Below are 9587 nucleotides of genomic sequence, written 5' to 3' on the forward strand. Positions count from 1 at the left end.
GACAACTGCAAGAGAAGTGTAGGGAACAGAACAAAGGTCTTTATGTAACCTTTGTGGACCTCACCAAGGCTTTCGATACTGTGAGCAGAAAAGGTCTTTGGCAGATTTTGGAACGTTTAGGTTGTCCCCCCAAGTTCCTTAAAATGATCACCTCACTTCATGAAGATCAGCATGGCCAAGTCAGATATGGCAACACACTTTCTGAGCCCTTTCTAATAAAGAACGGCGTGAAACAAGGCTGCGTTCTCGCTCCTACCTTATTCACAATCTTTTTCAGTATGATGCTCCAAAGGGCCACGGCAGACCTCGATGATCAGGACGGTATCTACATTCGATATCGTACCGATGGAAGCCTATTCAACCTAAGGCGACTGAAGGCCCACACTAAGACCCCGAACCATCTTGTCCGGGAGCTGCTTTATGCTGATGGCGCCGCCCTTGTCGCTCACACAGAAGCAGCCCTGCAGCGTTTAACATCCTGCTTTGCAGATGCTGCTGAGCTCTTTGGGCTGGAAGTCAGCTTAAAGAAGACAGAAGTTCTCCATCAACCTGCACCTCAGGAAGTCCTCCATCATCCCCACATCACCATCGGCCAATCAGAACTCAAATCAGTCCAACAGTTTAATTACTTAGGCAGCCTCATCTCCTCAGATGGTAAGATTGACAGGGAGATAGACAATAGGTTAGCGAAGGCATATAGTGCTTTTGGAAAACTCCATAAAAGAGTATGGCGTAATAAACACTTGAAGAAAGGTACCAAGATCAGTGTCTACAGAGCCATAGTGCTGTCTACTCTTTTATATGGTTCCGAAACATGGGTCATCTACCGCCACCACCTGCGTCTCCTAGAACGCTTCCATCAACGCTGCCTCCGTACAATCCTGAACATCCACTGGTCAGATTATGTGACCAATACATCTGTTCTTGAACAGGCAGCAATCACAAGTATTGAAGCCATGCTACTGAGATCGCAACTGCGCTGGGCAGGGCACGTCTCCAGGATGAAGGACCACTGCCTCCCTAAGATCCTGCTTTATGGTGAACTTGCCTCCGGCTGCCGCAAGAGAGGAGCTCCGAAGAAAAGATACAAGGACTCCCTGAAGCAACAACTCAGCCTTGGGCATATTGATCACCATAACTGGTCTACTCTGGCCTCTAACCGGGAGGCCTGGAGACAGTCCATTTATAACGCTGCTGATGCTTTTGAGAAAGCACGCAGGATCACTCTTGAGGAGAAAAGACAACGCAGAAAGAATCGAGCCTTGCAGAATATACCATCTAAGGAGTCTTTCTGCTGTGTCTTTTGCAACCGGACTTGCCTTTCTCGTATTGGCCTTTTTAGCCACCAACGCGCTTGCAAGAATAGTGGGTAGAGCCCTTCCCAAATCTTCGTTCGCGAAGCCTAGCCATGATGATGACCTTTGTGGTAAACAAGAATAAATGAAAAGAAACACCTTGAAATGTTATGTTCTCTTGTGGTTCCATTTTCTGCACAGAACAGTCATTCTTTAAGACAGCTGTGGCAGTGGCAACTTGAGCAGGCTGGAGTGTTAGTAAGACCAAGAACATGAGCAGTGAAGAAAAAATCAGAATGTTTTACTTCAATATGGAAATTAGAACTTTAGCATAGCTGAATGACTGGAGGTTGGAGAAAGGAGGGGAGGGAGGGGAGTGGAGTGGAGGGGAGGGGAAAAGGGAAACTTTGGAAAGTTTTGTGGTTGCTGTTGTTGCTCATTTCCCAATGGAAAAACTAATGATTTTAGGGTGGGCCATTTGTTTCCTGACTAAAACTCATAAATATTAATTTATCTTTTGACAAAGGAAAAGGAAAGAAAGGAAAAGAAAGGCTGACAAGGCAGAAGCAGAGGTAGCTGAAGAAGTGACAGTCTTGACAAAATTAACATGTTTTTCTTCATCTTTTATGGTTATCAAGTATTATATTCATCTTATAAGTATATAGCATGAACAAGCCAAAGGTACTTTCAGCACCATTGAATATTTAAGCAATAAAAATGGTTTACAATAGTCTTTGAATATGTTATTAACTTTGCAGAATGATGAGACTTGAAAAGGATACATGGCACTAAGCACTCACAAAATGATGTTAGTCATAAGTATTTGGAGACTCACTGTACACTCTGTTTTGTAGTGTCTTTCCTGCTCTAATATAGCAGCTATATATTCAGTTATACCTTCACCTATATTTTCCCCACATGTGAGGAAAGTGTCATGAGAAGCACTTAAGATTAGTGTAATTTAGATATAACCTTTTATTTAAATGATTGGTGTTAACAGTTGAAATTCACCAACATCCTGAAGCTCTCTATAAATCTAACATATAAATTAATATGAATAATAATTTTTTAAAAGTATCTAATTTCCTGCAAAATGCAAAGTGTGGGAAAAGCACTTTTCATCTCCCACTGTACTACTGAATGCCAGCTAGGTAATTATGTACCTTCCAAATTAATCCAAAGACAAATATATTTTGGCCAAAGTGTAAATCTGCTCTCTAAGCTAATCAGCAAATAAAAAAATATAATAAGACTAAGTTATATTTTATTTCCTGAATTACTCACTGTAGTCCTTCATTCCTCAAACATAAAGGCTTGCTCCTTTTAAAATTTATGAGTATGCCTAATTTACTACAGAAAAAATTCCTGTTTCCCTAAATGCCTGCAGACTTCCTGGCAGAGAAAATATTATTTCACAATTGGTACTGCATATGGAAGGTGTCATTCAAACAATAATTTTTCTAGTGTAGTATTGTCAAACGATAACTGACCTTACAAGTGGGAGGAGAAAACTTGAATTTTTCTACTCCCTTTGAAATTGCTTTTGCTTACTTTGCAAATAGAGCTACGATGACTGAGAAGAAGAAAAATTTTAACCAGATCAAAACCAATGACATGTCTTGCATACTCTGAAAAAGTTCAGATAATGATCCTTGCTGAACACTTCATGGGAAAATTAAGGACCTTATATCACTATGTCCTTGAACATAAAGGAGGAAACCTCTGTTGGTTTTTAAAAACTGGGGTTTTTTGTTTAGAAGAGAGAGAAAAGAAGTTTCAATTTATTTCTTCCATGGAGCATACAGTATGTGGAGGGGCTGTAAGGTCTCTGTTTCTGTTTCTTATTTTTCCTTTGATGTTCAGGGACATCACTACTGTGCACTGTCCACTATTCACACTAACTTTCAGGCTAGTTCAAAATAGTCCAGTTCGTGATACATCTGTTTTTCAGCCTGAATGTCACAACCACCATTTCTTTGCATATAAAAGATTTAGACCATAGATCTATAGCATTATATAATATTATTTCATATAACATTACATCTATACAAAATTCTTTTGTGGCTTTATTGGACCATTGGGTTTGTATGGCCAGGTTTTTGTAGAGGGGGGGCTACAGGGGTGACTTCTGTGAGAAGCTGCCAGAAGCTTCCCCCATGTCTGGCAGAGCCAATACCAGCTGACTCCAGGATGGACCTGCCGCTGGCCAAGGCCAAGCAAGTCAGAAATGATAGTAACGCCTCCGAAATAACATATTTAAGAAGGAAAAAAGGTATTGCACAGATGAAATTGCAGCCAGAAAAGAGCGGAGTGAGAACATGTGAACAACTATGCAGATACCAAGGTCAGTAGAGAAGGAATGGGAGGAGGTGGTCCAGGCACCAGATCTGAGCAGGCCAGCAATGGCAGATGCAACAGAAGCATGGCAGAAATGCACCTGTCAAGAGCAGACAGCAACAGGATTGAGGGATTGAACCAGGAAATGCAGGCTCTGAGCTGAGTTACGGAAACCCAGATCAAGGGTTAGATTACTGGTGTTATAAAATGAGATGATGCAATGTTGATAACATCTGTTTTGAAAATTATGTGTGTTTTGGCTATACCTGTCATCTGAAATGATGCCAGGTGTCTGAAGAGCCATCCAAGGCCCTGAGGGACACCGATGTTCTAGATATTCAGTGGATCGTTAAGCTCAATAGTCTAAGCACCACAGAAACAAATACATTTAATCAAGTGATTCCTGCTTTAATCCTATTAGTTCTGAATTAAAATATGAATTTGAGGTAAAAAAAATCCATTCCTGCCTAAATTGTGTTGAAGAAGTTATTGTATTTTCTGGCAAATTGCATTAATTTTTTAATTTCTCTGTTATTTTCTTTATGAAGTCCGGGCTAAAAAATAGTTGAGGGTAGATTTAAGGAAAAGTCTATGAGCAACAAACAATTCCATCTGTAAAACTACTGCTACATATCAATACAGAAGTAACTTCTGAATTTGTTCTTCTTAATGCATTGCATAGGCTGTGCTTGAGCGGTTCTTTTATGACCTTAACTTTTTTACTTATTAAATTATTTCTTCCTGTGGTTATACATACCTTCACATCCCTAAACTTTAGTTTCTTACAACTACTTTATAGTTTTACTAATTTTGACCAGTTCTGACCACTAAGCTTTCATTCTTTGTGTATTTCCAATTCGTTTATGTGCTTTTATTGCTGATTACCGTATTTAATAACATGATTGGAACAGCCTTGTTTAAAGCTATGTGATACTCAGGAGTGAATAACGAAAGCTGGGATGGTAGGATAGCATTGTTGGTTAATGAAATGATAAATTGTAAAGAAATAAAATCAGACAGCATGGAGTAAAGAGAAACTTATTTTTATCAAAGCTACTTTGGGGAAAGGTTGTAGAAGCAATTTTACTTTGTTGGTCTTATGAGAGTTCTCCACAAGCCTCAAGGGTTGAAAATAATACAGACTTCTATATTTTACTAGAGAGATTAATGCTACTAGAAATGGTAACAATATTGTAATATTGGTAATTTTTTTCTCCACTATATATTGGTGACAAAAAAGTGCTGGAGAGAGTGGTATCTCTTGGTCATCATTCTCTAAATCAGACCTACCAAAACTCAGAGGAATTTGTATTTCAAGGGAACAGGAAAACATCTGACACAGCTGTTGTGTGAGCCCAGTAGGGAAAGTGCCCTACTGGACCTGTTTGTGAACAGAGAAAGACTTGTGGATGATGTGATGATTGGAGACTGTCTTGGGCACAGTGATCATGACATGATAGAGTCTTTGGTTCTTTGAGAAGTAAGGAGAGGATTCAGCAGAACTCCCGCCTTGGATTTCCTGAGGGCAGACTTTGGCCTGTTTAGGATCCCAGTTGACAGAGTCACTTGGGAGACAGTCCTGAAGCGCAAAGGAGTCCAGCAAGGTTTGATGTCCTTCAAGAAGCAAATCTTAAAGGCATGTGTGCCAGAAGATGAGCCGGTGGGGAAGATTAACTGGGCTTAACAAATACCTTTGGCTGGAACTCAAGAAAAAAAGGCGAGTTTATGACCTTTGGAGGAAGGGATGGCTCACTCAGGAGGACCAAAAGGATCTCGTGAGAGAAAATTAGAATGGCGAAAGCCCAACTAGAACTTAATCTGGTCACCGCCATAACAGACAATAAAAAATGTTTCCACAAATACATCAATAACTAAAAGAAAGCCATGGAAAATCTGCATCTTTTATTGGATAGAGGAGGAAACATAATAACAAAAGATGAAGAAAAGTATGAGGTAGTTAATGCCTTCTTCCTAATAGTAAGACAAATTGTTCTTAAGGTACCCAGCCCCCTCAGTTGGGAGACAGGTACAGGGAGTAGAACAAAACCCCCATAATCCAGAGAAAAAGGTCAGAAACCTGCTGCACCATGTAGACATGCACAAGTCTAAGGGGATGAATGGGATCCATCCAGGGGAACTGAGGGAGCTGCTGGAAGTGGTCATGGAGTCACTTTCTATCATTTACAGAATCACAAAATCACAGAATATGCCCAGTTGAAAGGGACCCACCAGGATCACTAAGTCCAACACCTGGCCCTGCACAGGACCATCCCCAAGAGTCACACCATATGCCTGAGAGTATTGTCCAAATGCTTCTTGAACTCTGTCAGGCTTGATGCTGTGACAACTTTACCAGCAATCCTGGCTAACTGAGGGGGTTCCAGTTGACTGAAAGTTGACAAATGTGACACCCATCTACAAGAAAGGCTGAAAGGAGGATCTGAGGAACTACAGGTCTGTCAGCCTGACCTTGATACTGAGGAAGGTTATGGAGCAGTTCATGGCACACACAGGACAATGAGGTGATCAGCCCAATGGCATGGTTTTAGGAATGGCAGGTCCTACTTGACTAACCTAGTCTCCTATTACATGAAGACCCAGTCAGCAGATGAGGGAAAGCCTGTGGATGTTGTTTACCTGGACTTTAGTAAAGTCATTAACCCTATTTCCCACAGCACTGTCTTGGAGAAACTGGTTACTTATGGTTTTGAGGGGTATACTCTTCACTGGGTAAAAACCGGTCTGGATAGACAGGCTCAGAGAGTGGTAGTGAATGGAGTTAAACCCAGATGGCAGCCAGTCACTAATGGTGTTCCTTAGGGCTCAGTCCTGTTTAATATCTTTATCAATTATCTGGATGAGGGGTTGGAGTGCAAGCTCGGTTAGTTTGCAGATGTAACCAAGTTGGGTGGGAGTGTTGATTTGCTGGAAGGTAGAAGGGATCTTGACAGGCTGTCTTGATGGGTCAAGGTTCATGATATGAGGTTCAACAAAGCCAAGTGCTGAGGTCTGCAGTTGGGTCACAACAATAACGCATCTCTACAGGCCGGGAGAAAAGTGGCTGGAAAGTTGCCCAGCGGAAAAAATCTGAGAGTGCTGGTCAATAGCTGGCTAAACATGAACCAGCCTTCTGCCCAGGTGGCCATGGAGGCTAGTGAAATCCTGGCTTGTATAAGAAATAGTGTAGTCCTGCCAGCAGGACTACAGCAGTGATCATCCCTCTGTGTTTGGCGCTGGTGAGACTGCATCTCAGTTCTGGGTCTCTCACTACAAAAAAGACGTCGAGGTGCTGGAGCACGTCCAGAGAAGGGCAGTGGAGCTGATGAAGGATCTGGAGAACAAGTATTATGAGGAGCAGCCAAGGGAGCTGGGCTTGTTTATCCTGGAGAAAAGGAGGCTGAATGGAGACCTTATTCCTCTCTTCAACTACGTGAAAGGAGGCTGTAGCAAGGTGGGGGGGGAATGGTCTCAAGTTGCTCCAGGAGGCGTTTAAATTGGGTAATAGGAAGAATTTCTTCACTGAAAGGGTGGTCATGCATTGGAACAGGCTGCCCAGGGAAGTGGTGGAGTCATCAGTCCTGGATATAATTTAAAAGAAGTGTGGACGTGGCACGTAGGGACACAGATTAGTGGCAGACTTGGCAGTGCTTGGTTAATGATTGGGCTCGATGATTTTAGAGGTATTTTCCAACCTAAATGATTCTATCCTATTCTACTCTAGAGTAGTGATTTTTTATTTTTTTGACAAGCCAGTATGGAACAAATAGGGGCTTGAAGAAAAAAAAAAAAGATGCATCAATATTCAGTAATCATATTGTTTAAAAGGGAAGGAAAGAAAATGACTGAGGCAGCTACAGGACTTTCAGAATGACCTTGGCTATTCAATTAAAATAAATCTTAAATGAAATAATTATTGTAGGAATTAAATCAAATGGAAAAGGCTTGATGTGTGTGTGATACGCATTTGCAAAATAGTATTAGATTGACCTTACTTCTCTCTTAGAGAAGATGGACTGTTTCACTGTCATTTTATCTTTTAGAACTTCCATAAAGTATTGAACATGATGATGAATAAAAAGTTATTCTTAAACAAGAAGAGGGATAGGAGAAACCTATAAAGTCGACAGAAAAAAAAGAAGATTGCAGCAGGTTTTACTGAATGAAAGCATCAACTCAGAGTGATGTTGCTAATGAAACAATCTCAAAGAGGTAAGTAACAGAAAAGAGATCAAATTCAACTGTATAAATAAAATGCAATATACTTAAACCTAGGGAACAACTTCTCTTTTTGTCCTGACTGCAGAGAGATGGTGGAGCTTAGTGCTGTGTGGGTGTGGCCAGGTTGACTTTCTGTACCACCCACATCATCACTGGATAGCATGGTTTCCAGAGGAAAAGCTGGGTGTCCCATGGGACATGTGCCATTTTGCCTCCCTTTCTCCAGCAGGGGGACTGTCAAGATCAACTCCTGCAGACTCGATCCCCCTGTCACCACTACCAGTCCCCCTCTCATTTTCTTGGGAATGCAGTTACAGGACGTGGTGCTGAAAAGGAAAGGACAAAAACGCGAATCAACTGTACTGCTATATCAACAGCACAGCAGAGCCATAGAAACAGCAGTGCAGGCACCTGAGTGGAACTGAGCCAAGTGGAGCAGCGGTGTGCCCCGACTTGGATCACTTAGGTTTTGAGGAGCTTGTATGTCATTGTTTTTTGTTGTTTTTTGGGATGGGGGGTGGGAAACATTAGCCACAGTAGCTCTCACTGCCTTCTTGCCTTTTTTCCTGACAGCCACGTGGTGCAATGGAACAGTCACCACGTTGCCTTTCTCTGGTGAAGCCATGTGAACGCAACTTACAGGGAGCGTCTACCATCTTGGTTTTGTTCCCAGTGGTGTACACTTTTTTGTTGTTAAAACACCTCCTCTTTTTGTATACTTTTGCTATTAATACTGCTGTTTTAGTGTGCGTGTCTTATTTCATTGCTTTGTGCTTTCAGTAAATTGTTATCTCAACCCATAGTCTGTGCTTTTGTCCCTCTCTTACCAGAGGGGATGGGGTAAAGGGAGTGGCTTATTTGAAGTTTAATTTCCAGCTGGTGTTAAAACTAACACACTATTAAAAGATATCAAAAATGCCATGAAAAAGTAAGATATGATTCAAGAAAATCTGAGTGTATTTATTCCTTTAGAACAAGAAGAAATAGTTTTCCTTCAGAAGTCACTAAGATGATTTAATATATACAGTGTGTGATTCTTGTCACGTGTGTTTCTACAGGTTACATTTTAAAATTCAATGTCAAAAAACACAGTGATATGCATAGGCTAATCCCAGTACCCCACAAACAGAATGGACAGGTTTTCAAGGAGCAGGCTTTGCTATAGGGCAATAGGAATAGCATGGTTCTGGCTCTCCTTAATTAAAATAGCTTATTTTTCTACTTCATGCTTATCATTTCACCTTATTTACCAACATAAAATATTGGGCAAGAGATCAAATGGGTAAAAGCTGGCTGTGAATTAAATGAGGATGAGAAATATAAGATGAATTCTAACAAAAAGCTGTGTGTTTTGAGTAAAATAGCAACAGCAGGATCAAGAGGCCTAAGGACTTTTAAAATGATACTTGATAAGTTTATGAAATGGATTATATGACATGGTTGTCTGTAATGGCAGGTGCTGCATCCAGGCAGTTCATCATAGGAACAAAGGAAACAGGATTAGGAAGAAATTATTGCAATAATCTTATCTGCAATTTTCAGATATGTGTCCTACGGTTAGAAGGTGTGGAGCAATGAAGCAGTCTGCTCAGTGTAGCAGCAAGAGGCAATCAGCTGTAGTTAACTTCATTCTCTTTGTTGTTATCCATAGTTCTGCTGATTCAATTTGATGATTTCTTTGGATTTTGTCTGCCTTTAAGGACAAGGTCAACAAGACAGTAATTCAGAGAGTATTTA

General features: G+C 40.9%; 1 long non-coding RNA gene across 1 annotated transcript; it reads left to right on the forward strand.

Moving 5' to 3' along the window:
* The first annotated feature begins 3377 nt into the window (after positions 1-3377).
* On the forward strand, positions 3378-8650 carry LOC113966911. Its single transcript, XR_003534009.1, has 3 exons — positions 3378-3639; positions 7673-7841; positions 7936-8650. It is a non-coding gene; the product is annotated as an uncharacterized LOC113966911 (long non-coding RNA).
* The last annotated feature ends 937 nt before the right edge of the window (positions 8651-9587 follow it).

Source organism: Neopelma chrysocephalum, unplaced genomic scaffold (assembly GCF_003984885.1).
Source record: "Neopelma chrysocephalum unplaced genomic scaffold, ASM398488v2 Primary Assembly neopelma1_22b, whole genome shotgun sequence".
Taxonomy (NCBI): Eukaryota; Metazoa; Chordata; class Aves; order Passeriformes; family Pipridae; genus Neopelma; species Neopelma chrysocephalum.